General features: G+C 46.8%; 2 pseudogenes; both read left to right on the top strand.

Annotated features, from left to right (window-relative positions):
- Nucleotides 1-1,362: 1,362 nt before the first annotated feature.
- On the top strand, nucleotides 1,363-2,148 carry LOC147447483 (putative germin-like protein 2-3; annotated as a pseudogene).
- Nucleotides 2,149-2,193: 45 nt separating this feature from the next.
- On the top strand, nucleotides 2,194-3,716 carry LOC147447482 (uncharacterized; annotated as a pseudogene).
- The last annotated feature ends 1,562 nt before the right edge of the window (nucleotides 3,717-5,278 follow it).

Below are 5,278 nucleotides of genomic sequence, written 5' to 3'. Positions count from 1 at the left end.
TGAACAAGTTGTGTTCAGAATAGATCTAGTATGGAGAGAAAATGATAAAACATATCTGTCTAAACCACAGTCCCTCTAAGTTGTTCAAGTTTCTGCATGAAACAAGCAAGCGTGTGAAGGATTGGAAGTTGAGGTCGAAGAGATTCATGAACAAAGTGCACGGCCGACGGATGCCTGAACCTAGAAATGAGCTTTCAAATATTGAAGTTGATATAGAGAGCGACGAAGAAGTGGATTTTGATGATGAAGATGCAAAAGTACAGATTGAGATAAACACCTTTGGTGCATCATCTCTCATAGAAGATGAGAGATTTCCTACTTGGGGATCAAACGAGCATGATCCTAGCAAGGTGTACAAGAGCAAGGATGAGGCTATTGTGGCTGATAGGGTTGAAAAGACCATGCGATAAAGGATTTGACAGCTCTATACAATTCAATCTGGCCACTTTGTGAAGGATATTTGGGATAAACAAGATGATGAAAGGAAAAATTACATCGGCAAGGCCATTCACAGAGAGTATAGGCTGATAGAGGGATATGATCCAATCTCAAAGGACTGGATTTTGGGCGTGGTAATTGCCACAATGTCACACCATCATTCAGAGGCAAGAGACATGTACATGGATGACAATCCAAAGCCAGCATGGTTGGACGTAGAGCAGTGGGCGGGGATTGCATAAGAGACACAAGACAATCCTGAGAGATTTCAGCAGTAGAGAGATGCAGCCAGAGCACGTTCAGAGTCTATTGGAGCATCACATATGGGGAGTGGAGGCTACGACACACTTTGGCATGGGTTTGTAAGTATCCTACATATGCTTTAAATTGTCACAAATGTATATTTTATTTGAAGATTTATCTTATTGGAGGAAGCTGCTGTGAAGCACCCTCCGACACGCTGAGAGGAGAAGTATGGGTAGAAGCATGGAATGGTAGCCCTTTTGACCTAGCTGTAGGAGGAGGGAGAGGCCGTCAACTGGGAGGCATTACCATGAGGGTGACATCCTCCATATATGTTTTTGTTTGTAGCTGTGGTCTTCTTGATACAATTGTACATGTAAAGTTTCATGCTTATGTTTATGGTTTTACATTTCGTTTACGAATATGATTATGGTATGACAATCAGGTTATGGTTATGGTTTTGCAATAAGTATGGCAATCATGTAAAGGTTATGGTATGGCACATAGGTTATGGTTATGGTTTTGCAATGATGGTATGGAGCATGCGAAGGGGAAGCCCGAGAATATCGGGAATGTTTAGGCCTGCTTTAATAGAGTGGGATGGCGCCCAGAGCTGGCATAGTAGGTAGAGCCAAGAAGTGATGTCAAAGCCACACCCCACTCGATTAAGAAGTTGCCCGCATGGAGAGATTTGATGCGCTGTCGCTTACGCTCCTCTCACTGCTTGCGGTGGGCGCAGCGGTGGTGAGCATGCGGGGAGGGGCTGCAGAGCCGTTGTAGGACATATGTGTCGCGGATTTGAACTGAATGGTGAAGGTGAACGGGTTTGTGTGCAAGGCGGCCGATTTGCAGATAGTGGATGACTTCTCCTCCACAGTCATCAGCAAGCCGGGAAACATCAGTAGCAAGATGGGCGCGTTGGTGATGCTGCCCAATGTGGCCAAATTCCCAGGACTCAACACCTTCCGAGTGTCCATGGCCAGGATCGACTACGCGATGAGCGGCCTCAACCCTCCACACATCCATCCGCGCCCCTCTGAACTGCTCTTCATAGAGAAGGGATCTCTCTATGTCGGATTTGTCACCACCGAGAACAAGCTCTTTGCCAAGACTATCGTGCAGGGCGACCTCTTCCTCTTCCCCAAGGGCCTCATCCACTTTTAGCTGAATGTGGGTGATGAGGCTGCCGTGGGAATCACCGCACTCACCAGCCAGAATCCTGGCACATCACAGGTGGCGCTGCACTGTCTGGGTCCCACCATTACTCGCTATCCGCAGAGCCCAACCATCTCTGCAATGTCCCATGTTTGTGACCTCACCCTCAGGTCCTTGCTCACGAAGAAAACTCAATTTCCGAGTGCTCTCCCTTGCAAGCATCGCTTCTTTGAATACCCTCAACCCCACAGGCAGACTATTGCCTCCATCCTTTTCCTCCTCTCAGCAGCAAACATGGGAGTCAGTGCGTGATTAGCAATTTATACGTGCACCCCTATACTCTGGTTTGAGTGTGCGATGAGTGAAATTATGGCTCCTTCCAAGGGCACTGCATCATCTGTGAGGTGCCGGAATTTATGATGCTTACTACTGCAAAGAGTGCACCCAACAAGACAAGGATAGAGATGGTTGCCCCAAAATTGTGAACCTTGGCAGTGCCAAAACTGATCTGTTCTATGAACATAAGAAGTATGGTTTCAAAAAAAGATAGGTCAATGCACTCTCGCAACCTTTTTCTTTGTCGTGCCTTGTGAGGTTGGGGGGTGCTGCATACGTACAACTGAAATGTGTCATGCTTATTGTGGGTTATGATGGCGTGTTCTTGTAGATGTAAGAGTGCAAAGAATGACACTTTTTTCGCGCGCTTCAGTGATCATGTCCGCCTACTCGTCAACCTCTTATGATTCGCCATGGCTGCTCGTGAGTGCCCGCTTGCCCCACGTATGCTGAGAGAGACTCTCTCTCTCTCCCCAAAAAAAAATTCAACTCTCTCAAAGAGCGCCCGCCCGCCCGTGGTCTTTGAGAGAGAGAGAGAGAATCCATCACTTGCATTTGTGCCACCTCTAGCAAGGTATTCACTAGCAACAAGGGTCTGGCAGTGCTGCTTCTTGCCATTCTTTTGGTGATGGGGTGGTGACCTCTTATGATTTGCCATGGCTACTCGTGAGTGCCCACTTGCCCTGCGTATGCTGAGAGAGACTTTCTCTCTCTCTCGCCAAAAATAAATTCAACTCTCTCAAAGAGCACGTGTCGACGTGCGGTCTTTGAGAGAGAGAGAGAGAGAGAGAGAGAGAGAGAGAGAGAGAGAGAGAGAGAGAGAGAGAGAGAGAGAGAGAGAGAGAGAGAGAGAGAGAGAGAGAGAGAGAGAGAGAGAGAGAGAGAGAGAGAGAGAGAGAGAGAGAGAGAGAGAGAGAGAGAGAGAGAGAGAGAGAGAGAGAGAGAGAGAGAGAGAATCCATCACTTGCATTTGTGCCACCTCTAGCAAGGTATTCACTAGCAACAAGGGTCTGACACTGTTGCTTCTTGCCATGCTTTTGGTGATGGGGTGGTGAGCCTCGCGAACGCAGTAGTAGCGATGAAGAGGATGCGGGAGAAGAGAGAGAGCCAGGTTTCGGCCTGCAATGGCCCTTGGAGTTGACCTCACCAGACACTCAGCATGCCAGGTATAACCCAGCGATGGCAGACCCATATATGAATCCCTTGTGAGAGAAAGCACGGTAAGTTCCTCTCAGGAGGATGTTTTGCAGTGCATTCTTGGCTGGGAAGAGAAGGGGGTGCCTGCTTTGTCTCCATCGCAGGAAGATCAACCCCTTTCTACGCTCTGCGGCACCTGATCTGGCAACGGGTGGGGACAAGGGCCACTATGGCGGCAAGGGTAGCGGTGGTTATGATCAGCATGGCGGTCAAGGTGGCAAGGCAGCTATGGTGGCAAGGGCGGCTATAACAACAACCATGGAGGCAACCAGGGCAAGGGCCATGGCGGCAGCTGTGAGAAGGGGCATGAGGTCATGGTGGCACGACCTGCAGGCCTAGCTCGCTAGATTCCACCTAGCTATAATTCACAAGAAGTTTTGGATGAATTTTCACAATAATTCCCACATTGTGACTTACCTTAACATCACAAGCTTCTGTGAGGGAGGCACCGCATACCTAGCTAGATCTCCACGACGAAGACGGTCAAGCGCCACAACGGTGGACGTAACAAGCATGGAAGAGGCCACACCAACCCCATCAAGAGCTACAACTGTGGGTGATGTGTGCCCAAGGACAAGGCTATCCAGCGATTTCTTGTAAGTAATATTGTTGAACAAGCTGCTCTGTGAGATGTGCATGATGCTTTCGTTTATAATGGGTACACACTTCCCAAGCTTTATGCCAAAATACAGTACTGTGTTTTATGCGCCATTCACTCTCACATTGTCCGTGTAAGATCCCACACAACAAGAAGAGTTAGGGAGCCACCACAGAGGTTTATAAGACGCAAGGAGGATATGCAGAACCAGAATTAGTGTACCAATGTTCCTGTTGTTAGGAAGTGAAGAGGTGTCTAATTAGTGCTTAAGCCAAGAGAGGAAGAAGGCTCATGAATTTTGACTTCTATGATAGAACTCTTAGAAGACACATGCTACGAGCATTGCCACTATGGTTGAAGCCATCAATAAGATGGGCGTTGAGGGACTTTTGAGTCTTTTGGACGGGCTTGTATCTGATGTTTTTGAAATGTCTTTCTAAAGTTTTTTCCGAGAGAGAGAGAGAGAGAGAGAGAGAGAGAGAGAGAGAGAGAGAGAGAGAGAGAGAGAGAGAGAGAGAGAGAGAGAGAGAGAGAGAGAGAGAGAGAGAGAGAGAGAGACTCACTTGCTTGTGAGACTGAAAGTGTGTGGCAGAGAGAAGCCCTACGAGTGAACAAGAGACACGACACTGAAAATTCACTAAACTTGGCTGCTGAGAGTGAGTGACCAGTGCTCGAAAAATCCTTTTTTCTAGAAACTTGTCAAACCTACACGTTAGAAACAATAGAGGTAAACTGACTAAATCTGAAGGTTTTAATACCAATTTACACTAAAGTTTTTCAAATTTTGGAGGTTTTCTCACCTTCAACTATAAAATTTAGAGGTAAATCTCAAGATTTGTAGGTGGGGTTACACTAAACCAGCTAGGTTTTTTCAAGCATTGTGAGTGACTTATAGAGGTGACGCTGAGTCTGAGAGGAGAGAGAGAGATAGAGAGAGTATAATTGGCTAGATTGGTTGAGAGCATGCAGACCCCTTCCATGTAGAGCTCGCTGCTCAATGGCAGAGTCAGGCCCACTTTTGTGGAACTCAACCATGGCTAGGTACATAACCATATATGGACGACAATGTGGCCACAAGATTGTTCTTATGTTTGACAATAGCATGTATGCACTTTCTATATCTTTTGTGATACAACGTTATGAATAAATAATGCATTCAATTTGCATCCATTAGCTCTAATGGGAGAGAAGGTGACAATAAAGGCTATTGAACTTGCTAGTGGTGAACAAATCTTGCTTCTCAATCATGGCCAATGTCAATTCTAGAAGGTTTGCATTCCTATTGAAAGCACACAAGGCATTGGAATGAAG

Source organism: Adiantum capillus-veneris, chromosome 11 (assembly GCF_014529385.1).
Source record: "Adiantum capillus-veneris isolate H3 chromosome 11, ASM1452938v2, whole genome shotgun sequence".
Lineage (NCBI taxonomy): Eukaryota > Viridiplantae > Streptophyta > Polypodiopsida > Polypodiales > Pteridaceae > Adiantum > Adiantum capillus-veneris.
Note: the sequence above shows the minus strand (reverse complement) of the source record. Positions and strands in the feature narration are given on the sequence as shown.